Below are 15,097 nucleotides of genomic sequence, written 5' to 3' on the forward strand. Positions count from 1 at the left end.
CAAATGGAATCGGGCGGACTCCAGACAAGGACTGGGAAGGGCGCCGTCCCTGTGGGCTGAGAACCTGGGTTCCAATCCCACCTGAGGCACATCTTGGTGCTCCCCAAGTAGACCCGGAGCCTCCCGGGGGCAGGGACTGTTTGGGGCTTTCCTTGTATGTCCGGCACTTAGCACGGGGTCTGGAAGACAGTCGGTGACCAGTAAATGCTTATTGCCGACTCCTTTGGCCGGGCCTCAGTCTCCTCCTCTGTAAAGTGGGGTGTTTGGATGAGCTGTAAGTCTGCAGTCTGCCCCTGAGAAGAACGCCCAGGGGAGCCGCCCCTTGACCTACACCCGGGGCTCCTCCTCAGACCAGGCCCTGCACACCCTCGGGAGACGCGAGCGGTCCTCTCGGGCGAGCCCCCCCACCCCCCTGGGCGGGCTCTCCCCTGGCCTGTCGCCTGTGGAGAAGAACGGAGGCTCCGGCTTCTCCCCTTTCTCTGCAGGCGCCAGCACGGACGGGGGCTCCCCTCGAGCATCCTCGGCTCTGCTCCTCCCTCAGGGCCTCCCCGTGTTTCCCGGCCTCTGTGTCTCCGGGGGTCGGCGGCGGCCCGAGCTCTGGCCCTCGGAGCTGGCAGACGGAGCTCCAGTGTGTCAGGGGCCTCCGAGCATTCCGAGGAGCCCCCGGCCCGTCCCCTCGAGCCCATGCCTCGGATCCACACTAGAACGAGTCGGGGGGCCGGCCCGGGGCTCCCTCAGCCGCCTCCGTGGGGATGGCCCGGCAAGGCCTCCCTTGGTCCAGGGAGGACTTTGTCCAAGCGTTCCTGAGTCGAGCCCGGCTGCCTCCCCCCCCCGGCCTGGAACAAAGGGCTCTCCTTGGCCCTTGCACTAGGGCGGCCCCCACAGCCCCCACCCAGAGAGCTTCCCTCTTTCCCGGCAGGCCCCGCAAGTGCCCCGGCCCACTTCCTATCTGTCTTCCTGCTAGACTTTCCCTTGGCCTAGAGCCCTGCTCCGACGAGGCAAGACAGCCTTTGTTAAGGGGCCGAGAGGGGCTCCCCGCCCTGCGTGGCAGAGGCAGGCGGGGGGGTTTCTGGCTGTGCAGACCTGGAGGACCGCCTGGAGGAGGAGGTCCACAGGGGAGGGTGTGGGGAAGGTGCTCACTCCAGTCAGTAACCGCTGGGGAGGAAGGGTGGCAGCACAGTCATTCCTCTGCCCAGCAGATATCCCGGGGATGCCGTCAGCCCCCATGAGGCCGTGGGCCTGGGCACGAGCTTGTCCGCTTGCTTGCTACCCCTCCACAACTCCCTGGCCTTTCCTGCCACCCCCCTCCGGGCTTTCCGGGCTGCTGTCCGTCTCGGGGTCTTCAGCCTGCACGTGGCCAGTCCTAGTTTGTAAGAGGCTTCTCGGCTCTCGTCTCCCCTGGACGCCCGGGTCTTCCGCGAGCTCCTTCCTCTGCCGCTCTCCCCGAGACCCCCCAGTTCTGGCTGGGCTCTCCCCGAGACCCCCCAGTTCTGGCTGGGCTCTCCCCGAGACCCCCCAGTTCTGGCTGGGCTCTCCCCGAGACCCCCCAGTTCTGGCTGGGCTCTCCCCGAGACCCCCCAGTTCTGGCTGGGCTCTCCCCGAGACCCCCCAGTTCTGGCTGGGCTCTCCCCGAGACCCCCCAGTTCTTGCTGGGCTCTCCCCGAGACCCCCCAGTTCTGGCTGGGCTCTCCCCGAGACCCCCCAGTTCTGGCTGGGCTCTCCCCGAGACCCCCCAGTTCTGGCTAGGCTTTCCCTGAGACCCCCCAGCTCTGGCTGGGCTCTCCTCGAGACCCCCCAGTTCTGGCTAGGCTTTCCCTGAGACCCCCCAGTTCTGGCTGGGCTCTCCTTGAGACCCCCCAAGTTCTGGCTGGGTTCTCCCCGAGACCCCCCAAGTTCTGGATAGGCTTTCCCCGAGACTCCCCAGTTCTGGCTGGGTTCTCCCTGAGACCCCCCAGTTCTGGCTGGGCTCTCCTCGAGACCCCCCCAGTTCTGGCTGGGCTCTCCTTGAGACCCCCCAAGTTCTGGCTGGGTTCTCCCCGAGACCCCCCAAGTTCTGGATAGGCTTTCCCTGAGACTCCCCAGTTCTGGCTGGGTTCTCCCTGAGACCCCCCAGTTCTGGCTGGGCTCTCCTCGAGACCCCCCAGTTCTGGCTGGGCTCTCCTCGAGACCCCCCAGTTCTGGCTGGGCTCTCCTCGAGACCCCCCAAGTTCTGGCTGGGTTCTCCCCGAGACCCCCCAAGTTCTGGATAGGCTTTCCCTGAGACCCCCCAGTTCTGGCTAGGCTCTCCCCGAGACCCCCCAGCTCTGGCTGGGCTCTTCTCGAGACCCCCCAAGTTCTGGCTGGGTTCTCCCCGAGACCCCCCAAGTTCTGGATAGGCTTTCCCTGAGACCCCCCAGTTCTGGCTGGGCTCTCCTCGAGACCCCCCAAGTTCTGGCTGGGTTCTCCCCGAGACCCCCCAAGTTCTGGATAGGCTTTCCCTGAGACCCCCCAGTTCTGGCTAGGCTCTCCCCAAGACCCCCCAGTTCTGGCTGGACTCTCCTTGAGACCCCCCCAGTTCTGGCTGGGCTCTCCCCAAGACCCTCCCAGTTCTGGCTAGGCTCATGGCTCCTCTCTTTGAGGCTTTGCTTGTGGATGTTTCTGAATTTGTGTCTCCATGGCGACGCTCTGTGGTCCAGCTGTTTGCGCCCCCATTTTCCCTCCTTCCTGCTAGTGTGGGCTCTGCACAGTCTGGGGATGGGGCGACCCTGGCCTGAGCGTCTGCCCTCCCGAGGTGTCCTTTGGGTGCTGGTGCCCCTTTGGCCGGGGGCCTGCAAGCTCTCGCGCTCCCAGAGTGGCAGCTGCCGGGACGAGGTCTCGAGCTCTGCCAGTTCCGGGCCCGGCTTGGGGTCTGCTGGAGGCTCTGTGGGCCCCAGTGATGAGTGGGTGGTCTGGGCACGTGTTCCTCGGGCAGGCGGGTGCTCGTGGCGGCCCCTGCCCCCGGAGGCTCTCTGCTCCTGCGCCCGGGCCTTGCTCCAGAAGCCTCCGGGGTCTCCTAGAGGTTCGTGGCTGCTGCTGTGGCCCCAGGCCGTGGTCAGGCCTCTCTGCCTGCCTCCCAAAGCCCCCGGTGGGCTTCCCGTGATTCAGCAGGGACTGAGCAGGGCTTCGGGGTGTTTGGAGCAGAGTTCAGTTTGGCGTGTTCTCTAGACCTCTGCTGAGGAGACGTGGCAAGGCTGGGGGAGGAGGGGGAGACTCCCTGCCCCCTGGGCTCCCCTCCACCCTGCCCATGCCTTGGTTGGCGCCCGGAGGTCGCTTGGACCTCCTTCCCCCGAGCCTGACTGGCCTCTCCCAGGAGATTCCCCCAGCCCAGGCTCGGTGACGTTCCAGGGCACCGGCTTCCTTGGCCCAGCCTGCCAGCAGCCAGGGTCCATGCTGAGGCGAGAGGGGGAGGGCAGGGGCATCTTCTCAGTGCCCCCCCCGACGGAGGGGGCTCGGGCAGAGCACAGCATCTCCCTTCCTGCAGTGCCTGCCTCTTCCTCGAGACCTGGCAGAGCGGGAGCCTTGGAGTCTTCCCTCCCGAGGAGTCCCTGCCTGCACAGCACCTCTCTCCCCGCCACCTTCCCTTCCCTCCCCCTGCACTGCCCTGCACAGGGCTTGCAGTGCCTCGAACCCTTATAATCTGGCTGCAGACCGTTTTCTCAGGCCCGGCCACGTGGTTTCCGGGGTGTGACATTACCACCTCCACACCCTTGTAAAGATTGGCCCCCGTGCCTGCCATTCTCTCTCTCCTCTTGTAATGAGCCAGAGAGGAAGCATGTCCATGTGTTAAGTCATCGCATACCAGTTCCCTAACCAGCTGGGCCCGGCCTTTACGAGAAGAGACGTTGAAGACACTCAGAGAAGACCAATTGATTACATGAACTAATAGTCATTTAGTTATTGATCAATTAATTAAATTATTTCACATCTAATCTAAATGAATGAAATAAATGGATTAAAAGGAAGCAATGGAACATGAGGGAACCGCTGCGTGCCTCGGTCAAGTCTCTGCCTTCGTTTCCTCCTCTGTAAGCTGGGGGCAGCAACGCCACCCCCCTCCCAGAGCGGCTCTGAAGATCCAGTGAGGTATCTGCAACATGCTTCGCAGAGTGCCTGTCCCCAAAGGGGCGCCATCAAAATGCGGCCGCCTCCGGGTCTGGGCCTCGGCGGGAGGCTGGCGCTGTTGTGTGACTCGCCTGGCAGTACGGCTGGAAGTGACTAGAAGGATGCTTTCCTCACCGTCACCTCCTCTCCTGCTCCCCCCACCTCCCGCCTCCAACCCCCCCCCCACTTCAGCCCCCCCACCTCCGCCCCCCCGCCTCCATCCCCCCACCTCCGCCCCCCCGCCTCCACCCCCCACCTCCGCCCCCCCTGCCTCCACCTCCCCTGCCTCCAAGCCCCCCCACCTCCGCCCCCCCTGCCTCCAACCCCCCCGCCTCCACCCCCCGCCTCCAACCCCCCCTGCCTCCATCCCCCCACCTCCGCGCCCCCCCCGCCTCCCACCCCCTGCCTCCAACCCCCCCACCTCCACCACCCCCTGCCTCCATCCCCCCACCTCCGCCCCCCCCCCCCGCCTCCATCCCTTCCCCCGCCTCCATCCCCCACTCAGGCCTTAACCGCGTGCCGACCTCTTGACCCGCTGCCTCGTGCCAGAAGGCCTGAGTCGGTCCACAGTCCCACCGGTTGGCGGCGTCCTAAGGAAATGAGCGAAGATGGCCCACGTGCTCTTTGGACCTTGCTTTGGAGCCGAAGCTGGCGAACAACGTGGAGCTTCTGACCAGCTTAGCGAGGAGGTTGCGGCCGGCCGACCCAGTGAACTCTTTAGCCCATTTCAGGCCAGCCTCTTGTGCCCCGAGGAGAGCCCGTCCACCACAAGTAGCGTTCCCGTTCTTTTTCTTGCTTGCTTTGCTTTGATTTCTCACTAACATCCCGTCCCCCAGTTATGACGGTCGGTCGTTTTCGCCCATTTTGAGTTCCACTTTCTCCCCCTCCCCGGCTTGAGGCGGTACCCAATTCGATTTAGGGGCGCTCGCATGTGATACGCACTTCCGTGGCCTTCCTGCTGCGGGAGAGAATCAAGCGAAGAGCGCGTGACCGGCCGCCGCGGCACTGCTGCTCGCGTGCCCTTTGGGGGTGGCTGGGAGGACTGCCGGGCTGGTCACCGCCGAGCCATCCTCAGTTCCTCATTGTCCAAAGCTGCCTTTACCGTGCCGGCCGTTTCCTGGGGCTGCTCACTGCGCATCAGCTCCTAGACGTCTTTCCAGGCTCTTCCGTCATCTCCACAAGAGCACGCGATCCCGTCCCCTCCCGTGGCGTGTGTGCGGCCCTTTCTCGACAGCCGGGCATCCCCCCACTTCCTGCTAGGACTGTGTTGTACAGACAGCCCTCTCCCTTTGTCCTGAGCGTCGCGGGGTCCGAGGCCATTCCCAGCTTCTCCACAACGGCTGGATCCGTCACAACTCCAGCAGCGGTTTGTGGGTGTCCTGACGCCCCACCTCCTTCCCCGCCATTTGTCTACTGTGATAGGCATGAGGTGGTACCCCAGAGTGGTCGAAAGTAGTTATTTAGAGCTTTTCCCGACTAGATAGCTTTGGCTTCTCCATCTGAAGATCTCCTGTCCCTACCCTTGACCATGTATCAGCTGGGAAATGACTTGAGCTCTTCCAAGACAAATAGCGTCTTTAGGGAGGAAGACAGTCAGCCCAGCTCGTGGGGAGATGGGCTCTGTGGGCGCCTCGGGCACCTCTTGTCTTTACATTCAAGGCCTGCCGGCTCTTCATCGTTTTGTACCATCACTTTGGGTTGGTTCTTTCTATTTAGGCTGCTGCTGCTGCTGCTGCTGCTGCACTGCGTCTCTTGTTTCCTTGGTTCTGCTGACTTCTCTCTGCATCAGTCATCATAGGTCTTCTCCTTCCTCTTTGGATCCCCCTCACACATCCTTTCTTACCCTCCTGCGCCAGTTTGTTTAGCAGCTCCCCAAATAAGGGTCATTTGCTTTTATCCCCTCACGCAATTCTTCTTCCTGCCCTCCCTTTCAGTAAAATGAATTCTTCCCTTCCCTCCTCCCCTTTAGTTCCTAATATTTTATTTTTCGTACCTCTTACCTCTTTCCAAAAAGGATTTTTCTCACTCGCTTCATTTTCCATCCTTGCTCTTTGCCCCTCCACCATGTCTGTTCTTACCTTCTTCAGTCATCCTTTTCTCTTCACTTGCCTCAAGATCTCCCTCTGGGTCCGTGCTCTCGCACCCGCAGGTGCTAGTGACTTCTAGGAGCTCCAACTCTTCCCTTCCCGAGGTAAGACTCTTCAAGCACCAAGTCCCCCAGGCCACACCGAGTGCGAGGCTCCCATCTCCTGTCACTTGTAGGAGTATCATCCGTGGACCATCCTCCGACCCCCAAAGCAAGGCTCCTTCCTCCCCCAGCCCTTTCAGCCTCCCCTTCTCTTCCTTGCCCACTCCCCTGTGGGCCTTTCTCTTTCTGAGGCCACAGGAGTCACTTCCCCTCTTGGCACATCCCCAGCTCCCCATTTCCCTTCATACGCCCTGCCACGTTGTAATGTCGTCCTACAAAGCAAAGCCAAACCCTGAATCAGCTCTCAGATGTGGCATCGTTAGGCATCGGCCCTAATGCCCTGGACCTGCCTCTTCCCTGGGATTTTCATCCCTGTCTCCTGTACATTTAGAAAGAAGGTCCTTTGTGCAGGCCATCGATTCTGCTGTCAGAATGCTCGTTTCCTTTTTAACTACTGTGCACCGAGGGTTGTGGATCTGTGTTCTCCTCACACTCCTCCCCAGAGTCCTCTGCCTCATCCGATGTTGGACTGTTTGTCGTATTTGGTCACAGATGCCTGAATGCCTTTACTAGATCTGCATTTCCTTTCCGTAGTTTTCTCTGTTGATTTGTTTTTATGTTTAAGCTTTTTGAGTTCTTTGAGAATTTCAGCCCCTCCCCTTATTTTTCACTTTCTGACTCCCTCCTCTCTGACGGTGACTTCCTTGGGGACTGGGCCTCAAAGCCTCAATGTCCCCCAGTTCAGCATCTGGAACTCTTCCCCACATGACTTTTGGGTGGTCAGAACTAGGCTCAGCTGGATATCTGCTCTTTCCCCTTGGGGTGAGTGGACTTGAGCTACATGCCACCCTCGCCAACTTATACAGTGGCACCAGTGGTTAAGGTAGCTATTGCACTGCTTCTGGGAGACCTGCCCCAGCCCAGCAGGCCGGCCATGCTGATGCTACAGGGTTGTCCCCTTTGCACCAGATCGCCACCATACCAGGGAGATGGGGTTATCCACCCCAGCAGCTGCCATTCAGAGATTTTCAGTGCTAGTGCTCAGCTCTGGAGGGGCTGCTGCCTGCTGCCTGTTGCTCCTGCTGTCTGTTGCTACCCAATCAAATTTCTGCAGCCTGGAACCAGGATCTCCATGGCAATGGAAAGCAGGAGGGAGCACTGGGGTGGGGGTTGGGCTGGATTCAGTGGCCTCAAAGATCTCTTGCAGCTCTAAAGCTATTATCTCATGATCTTAGAACTTCTGTCTTCTGATAGATGGATGTGGCATTTGCCTTTCTCCTGCTCTATGAGAATTGCCAGATTCTGCAGATTATTTTAAAGGGCATCAGTACCAGACCAGCAATTACATTTCCTTCAGCTCCCTCAGATGGAGTTCACCCAGGGTGGAGATCCTGAACTCACTGAAGGCCAACATACTGCCTTACCATTTCCTAACAGCTTTGTTTTGTACTTTGGACTCACAGTTTTTCTTCTATCCATCTTAATCCTAACCCTAATTTCTACTCCAAACCTTGCTCTTCTTGCAAATGCTGGACAGAGCAAAATAAAAGTTGAGCAGCTTAATCTCATCATTGTCCTGCCATCCTCTCATCCACCCCAGGAAGTGGTCTCATCTTTGCTTCTCTTCTTGCTCCTGCCATGCAGAATCACCCTTTCTCTGACTATAATAGAATGACTCTCTAGGCCCAGAGTGTTCTAGAATTATGGCTTCTATCACTTTCTTTAGCCCCATGCCATTATTTCATAGACATTTTCATTTTTTAGCCCTTGCTTTCCTCTTCTCCGTATTATTTTGTGACAATTTATTTATTCATTTTTAAAACAATTATCCCTATGGTTCCATGATTCATGCTTTCTTACGCCCCTCATCCCTCCCCCATCCCTGAGCTGACAAGCAATTTCACTGGGTTATACATATATATTATCACTCAAACCCATGTCCTTATTATTCATTTTTGTAAAAGAGCACTCCTTTAAAACCCAAACCCTAAATAAATCATACCGATATAAACGTGCCAAATCACGTTTGCTTCCACTTTCTGCTCCCACAGTTCTTTCTCTTAAGTCCCTCCAGATTGTCCTGGTTCATTGCATTGCTGTTAGTAGTGTTACAAGGGAATCACTTTAAAAGACTGATATATATTAATTTAAGGTCGCCAAGGAATCAGCTATGTAATTCCTAAATGAAAAACTCAAGTCAGCCGTCAGCCTTTTTTGGAGTTTAATTACAATAGGAGCAAGAAAGGAATTAGAGATAGAGAGAGAGAGAAAGGGGAGAGAAGGGAATAGGGCTTAAAATACCCCTTCTGTTTAGGCTGGGCCAAAAGGCCCAAGCCCTTAGATAGCTGGGGCAAAGAAAAGAGATCAGTCCCTATTACTCACGTGTCCAAAATGGAGAAACAGTCTCAGAGGCCCCCACCTTCAGCTTCCTTCAGAGCAAGCTTCCTCAGAGCCCAGGAACCACACCGACCAAAAACTCAATCCCCTCTTCCGTCTCCAGACCCTCCTATCTTTAAGGAAACCATCCAAGTTGCCTCCCCTCAGTCCTCACATCTACCAATCACTCTTCATCAATTTGCCTGTCAATGGAGGCTCTCGCTTAACCCAGGACCGCCCAGAGGTTTCTGGCTTTTTGCACATGTCTGTTGAAGGTCATATTTTCAAATGATTAAATCTATACTCCTTTGTTACAGCCCTTTCTAAATCCTGTTAACTTGAGTATGGTAGAGATTGGAATAATTAAATTTTGATCTAGGCTGCAGCCCTTACTCAATCCTATTAGGACTGAATAGGGTGGAGTATCTCCATTGTATCAATTCTAAAATCAATCAAGACTCAAAGAAATTCCTGTTCTATGCTCAAGCATAGGTCAAAGTCCTTTCCATTGTTCAGCAAAGGGTTTCTGTCCTAAAGTAATCTTAAGAAGGGAAGAGAAGGAACCTCCCATGCCAATGGAGTTCCCATTCCAATAGACTATCAGTAAGAAATTTTCCAAGTATGAAATATCCCAATGGTGAAATTTTCAACAATTATAAGTCTAAGGAAATTTGAGGTTTACAATAGCAAAGTCAGTTACATTCAATTGTGCTACAATGTATCCGTCTCTGTATCCCTCTCTGTGTACACTGTTCTCCTGGTTCTGCTTATTTCACTGCACATCAGATGTTCATGGAGGTCTTTCCAATTCTTATAGAAACCCCATCAATTCATCATTCTTTATAGCACAATAGTATGCCATCACCATCATAGACCACAATTTGTTCAGTCATTCCTGGATCGAGGGACACCCCCTCATTTTCTAGCTTTTTCCTGCCACAAAGGACACTGCTATAAATATTTTTGTACAAACCAATCCTTTTTTAAAAATCTCTTTGGCATATAAACTCAGTAGTGGTATTGCTGGATCAAAGGGCAAGCAGTCTTTTAAAGCCTTTGGGTTTTGTTCCAGACTGTCCTCCAGATTGGTTGGATCAATTCACAACTCCACCAGCAATTTTGCCGTATCCTCTACAACATTTATTATTTCTTTTTCCTGTCATATTGGCCATTCTGATAGATATAAGGTGCTACCTCAGAGTTGTTTTGATCTTCATTTCTCTAGTCAGGAGGGATTTAGAACATCTTTTCATATGATTATTGATGGCTTTGATTTCTTCATCTGAAAACTGCCTATTCATATCCCTTGACCATTTGTCAATTGAGGAATGATTTGATTTCTTATAAATTTGACTTGGTTCTTTGTATATTTGAGAAATTAGACATTTGTCAGAGAATTTTGTTATATTTTTTTCTCAGTTTATTGCTTCCCTTCTAATTCTGGTTGCATTACTTTTGTTTGTTCAGAACCTTTTAATTTAATATAATTAAAATTATTCATTTTATATCTTATAATATTCTCTGCCTCTTGCTTGGTCTTAAATTCTTTCCTTTCCCAAAGATCTGACACGGATACTATTCTATGTTCACCTAGTTTACTTATAATTTCCCTCTTTATATTTAAGTCATTCACCCATTCTGAGTTTATCTTGGTGTAGGGTGTGAGATGTTGATCTAAACCTAGTTTCTGCCATACTGTTTTCCAGTTTTCCCAGCAGTTTTTATCAAATAGTGGATTTTGGTCCCCAAAGCTGGGCTCTTTGGGCTTATCATAGACTGTCTTGCTGAGGTCACTTACCCCAAGTCTATTCCACGGATCCTCCCTCCTGTCTCTTAGCCAGTACCACATTGTTTTGATGGTCACAGCTTTATAATACAGTTTAAGATCAGATACCACTAGGCCACAATTCTTCACATTTTAGAAATTATTTCCCTTGATATTCTTGATCTTTTGTTCTTTTAAATGAATTTTCTAATTTTATAAAAATGTTTTTTTGAAGTTTTATTGGTATGGCACTGAAAACTGAATTAATTTAGGTAGGTAGGACTGTCATTTTTATTATATTGACTCTTCCTACCCATGGGTGAAAATTTATTTAGGTAAACAGAGTTAAGTGACTGGCCCAGGATCACACAGCTAGTCAGTATCTGAGACTGAATTTGAACTCATGAAGATGACTTCCTGATCCAAGTCCAGGGCTCTATCCACTCTGCTACCCAGCCGCCCCTCTTCTCCTTGTTCTTTTAAAACTATAAGGTGGTTGATGAATTCCCGGTGTAGCCACATTGATCTCCTTAGGCATCTTCCCTTTTTCTACTTTCCCAGAATAATTTGAACTTGTGTCTTCAGCACGTCATTCTTAAGAGTTTCCCAACTCTCTTTGGCCAGCTTTCTCTGGAATATATTAAAACATGGCATCCTGCCTCTATTTTCTCCACATCCCATAAAATTTGCTTTTCCAAATATGGGATGCACAGCAGAAAGTGCCCAGTTTTCCTCTCCTGTCATTCATTTTATCATGCACTGGTCACTTGTCTTTGATTTCATTCAAGTATTTCTTGCTTGCTTGCTCCCTGGAATCAGGGTGCAAATAGGGACCCTCACTTTGTCCACATCTGTTAGGATGCAAAGATCCACAAACGCATCATCAGCTGGTTTGGTTTTGGTTGAGTCCCCCCATCCCAGATCTATTTCTGGATTCATTGAATTCTTCCTTCTGTCTAAGGGGGCTCTAGTAGATTCTCACACAGTCTCTTTGGCTTGTCTCCCCTTGATCCTCCCTCAGACGCCATCTAGCTTATTCCTGGATTTCCTCACGGGAGTATACGTTCTAGTCGCTCTCTCCACCCTGTTATCGCTGGTTTCCCTTCTAAGTGAGGCGGACCATTCTGGAACCACATTGCGGCAGTCACTGTCCACGTTACCCTCACAGACACAGACAGGCCAGACGTTGCCTCCTCGGCCTGGACTCCACAGAGAGTCTGGTTCCTCAGTCACCCTCTTTGCCTTTGTAGCTCAACTCTGAAAGCCAAGAATTTGATCACTGACTTTTCCTGTCAAGCTGACATTTCAAGCCCTCCACCATCTGCTCCGTGGCTTATTTTGGGTTTATTTTACGTGGCTCCTCTTCACACACTTTCTGTTCCAGGCACACTGGCCCACGAGCTTTCCCCCACACATGACATTTTCTGCCCTGGTACCTTCCAAAGGACACGAAGCTTGGACAGCTCGCCGTGGTCTCAGTGACACACGGCACACGTGAGCTCTTGTTAGCTTGTTCTTGCCATTTGGGGTGGTCCTGAGACATGCACGGGGCTCTTCTGGGGTTGATGGGGCTGTTCCTGGGGCAGATGGATGACAGAAAAAATGCCTTTGGAAATGGAATATAAGCAGCGGGGTGGGAGTTTGTCTTCCACGGGCACTCTGAGAGCCTTCTTGGGACAGCTTCAGGAGCAGCCAGGATAGGGATGGTGGCTGGCAGGGCCTCCTCCTCCACCAATCGCGCTGCTGCCACCGCCACCTCTTCCCTCTTCCTCCCCCCCCCTCCTCCTCCTCCTCCCACTCCCCCTCCTCCTTCTCCCCCTCCTCTTCTCTCCCCCTCCTCTTCTTCCTCTTCTCTCCTCCTCTTCCTCCTCCTCCTCTGGCCCGAGCCTCTCCACCTCTCCTGTCTCCAGCTTTGTGCTGCCTCTTCCCAGGCCTGGACTGCTTTTCCTCCTGCCTCAGCCTCCCAGATTTCCTGCCTTCTAAGGATCGGCTGAGAGGCTGCCTCTGGGTCCCCCCTCCTAGTGCTCCATGCGAGGCCATGACTTGGGTGCCATCTTGTTTGCCTTCTGTCCTTGGCTACGTGGCTAGCCCAGAGTCAGGCACGGAGCCGGCGCCCATGAAGACGGGGGGCCTCCTCCTGCCCTGGGGACTCTGGGATGGTTTCCCCTCCCCTGACCCCTGGGCTGGGAGGGCGGCCCAGCCTCACTTGGGATTTTGTGAGCTGGGCTGCTGCTGGCTGCTGGCGGGATCCTCCCTGGCCTCCGGACCCAGAAGAAGAGGAGCCTTTGGGTTAGGGCTTCGCCTTGGACGAGTCTCCGCCCGCCCTTGTGGATGGCCCCAGGAGGCACCGGGCAGCTCCCCGTCCTGTCGGGACTTGTGCCCCCCCTCCTGTCTGTCGGGACTTGTGCCCCCCCCGTCTGTCGGGACTTGTGCCCCCCCCCGTCCTGTCTGTCAGGACTTGTGCCCCCCCTCCTGCCTGTCGGGACTTGTGGCCCCCCTCCTGCCTGTCGGGACTTGTAGGCCCCCCCCCGTCCTGCCTGTCGGGACTTGTGCCCCCCCTCCTGTCTGTCGGGACTTGTGCCCCCCCTCCTGCCTGTCGGGACTTGTGGCCCCCCCCTCCTGCCTGTCGGGACTTGTGGGCCCCCCCCCCCCGTCCTGCCTGTCGGGACTTGTGCCCCCCCCCCCCCCAATGGGGCCGTGGCTCACGCGCACACGCCTGGGGCTGCATTGGCGGCTCTGAGCCCTTGGTCAGGAAGTGAAGGCATTAAGGCCTCCCCGGCTTCCAGGAACGACGAAACCATAGCAACCGCGCGGTCCCTGCCAGCCCAGTGAGGGAAGCCAGGATTAATAGTTAACGAGCCTGGCAGGGCCAGTTGGAGCGCGCCAGCTTCCCTCCTAGTTAAGGGCCTCGCCCGACCAGGGTCCCAGGAAGTTGGGCGAGCCGGGCGGAGCGCTCCAGGGGCGCCCTCCGGTGGGAAGCTCCCTCGTTCTGGCTCTCCCAGCCTCTGTCTCACGCCGCAGCGTCTCCTTAAAGGGCTGCCGAGGAGGGAAGCGGTCTGGGCCGGCTGAGGCCGCTCTCCTCCGCTGGCACGCTCCTGGCCGGGGAGGCCCGGGCCACAGCGGATGGAGGGCGGAGAGGCGCTTCGTGGCCTCCCAGGCGCCACGTGAGCGGCGGAGCCGAGAAGCACTCCGCGCTCTGCCAGCTTTCCGGAAGCCGAGGGCGGGCTTCTTGCGAGCTGCTTTCCAGAAAAGCCCTTCCCAGCAAGCGCCCTCGGCTCAGAGGCCCGGCCAGTTCGAGAAGGAAACGGCAAACCGCTTCAGCTTCTCGGCCAAGAAAGCCCCAAATGGACCGAAGCAGCAAGCTCCGGGCGCTGTGCTAAGCCCCGAAAGCCAGTCCTTGCCCTTTAAGAGCTGCCAACTTCATGGGGGGGAGGGGGGCCAGTCCATGAAGGGGGGGAGGGGGGCCAGTCCGTGAAGGGGGGAGGGGGGCCAGTCCATGAAGGGAGGGAGGCGGGACTCGGGGCATGGGTGGGGTGGGGGCCCTTCAGCCCTGAGGCCGAGGAAGGGGGGAGCGCTCCGGTGGCACGTGGGCTAGCTGTGTGCCTGCAACGTGGACTGGCCCACCTCCGTGGGCGTTTTAGGGGCGTTTCAGTGGCAGACGCTGCTGAGCCTCCCACCAAAGCGCCTTCCCCAGAGCCCTGTGGGGGCAGAAAGGCCGGCCGGCCCGTTTGGGTCGCCTGGGGACTGGCCGGGTCCTCGCCCTGTGCTCTGGGCTCTGGGACGGCGCTGGCGAGCTTGTCGCTCTGGCCGTCTCCTCCCTCTTCCCGCCGCGCCCCATTTCTCTGCCTCCAGCGTCTTTCCAGGCGCCTCCTTCAGTGTCAGAGGTCGGAGAAATGGCCTGGGGCAGCCACTGAGGAGACGCCGGAGCCGGAGCCGGAGCCGGAGCCGGAGCCAGGGCCGAGCGCCAGTTGGAACGGGACAACGGTTCCTGAGCTCTGCTGCCACCAGTGGAGGCTCCCCCGAGGCTGCGATCTGCACCCGGGGAAGGAGCCGCCCCCTTTGTTGGCCTCATAAAGTGGGGGGTGAAAGAAAGAAGCGCCCACTGGCTGCCGTCGTCGCCACGGATTCTCACAACCCCGCTGGCAGGCGGGGCTATTTTTGTCCCAGTTTGGCAGATGAGGAAACTGAGGCAAACCCAAGGAGAGCGCCTTGCCCAGCACCTGATGCGGGACTGGAACGCGGACCCTCCTGGCCACAGAAAGAGCAGCTCCCCGGGTCCCCTGGCAGTGGCGCGGGACCCAAGGCTGTCGTCCAGCCCGAGTCAGGCAGGCCTGGCAGCCCTCTATGGCGACCCCCACGGGCGCCCTGTGACGTATGTCTGTGGGAGGGTCGGTCGCTGCATAACTTCCTTTGTGGGCTGCAGCTTGAGAGGAGCCGAGGAAGACCCACCGGCACGTGGGCTGGGCCGCCGCAGCTTCCCTTTGAAGAAGCGCCAGGTGAGAGTGCCGAGGCAGGAGGCCACAGAGAGGAGGGAGCGCTGCGGGGACGGACGCAGGACGCCAGGGAGGGAGCGCTGCCGTGGCCACGGCCGCTCAGGCCTCGGCGGGGCAGAATGGTGCCTGTTGGGCGGGGGACGTGGCCCGGGCCTG

The 15,097-nt window shown here is 56.4% G+C and overlaps 1 protein-coding gene across 5 annotated transcripts in view; it reads left to right on the top strand.

Annotated features, from left to right (window-relative positions):
* STK32C (serine/threonine kinase 32C) overlaps positions 1 to 15,097 on the top strand; it is a 130,391-nt gene that overhangs the window by 37,779 nt on the left and 77,515 nt on the right. Inside the window, exon 1 of one of the 5 annotated variants that reach the window (XM_007477491.3) lies at positions 14,106 to 14,944. The exons of 2 other annotated variants lie outside the window; for them this stretch is intronic. The gene's annotated coding sequence lies outside the window, so the exon portion shown is untranslated. Of the gene's footprint in view, positions 1 to 14,105; positions 14,945 to 15,097 lie in introns of those variants that run through there. 2 more of the 5 variants (XM_056794859.1, XM_056794862.1) reach the window with 2 other exon arrangements.

Source organism: Monodelphis domestica, chromosome 1, assembly GCF_027887165.1.
Source record: "Monodelphis domestica isolate mMonDom1 chromosome 1, mMonDom1.pri, whole genome shotgun sequence".
NCBI lineage: Eukaryota > Metazoa > Chordata > Mammalia > Didelphimorphia > Didelphidae > Monodelphis > Monodelphis domestica.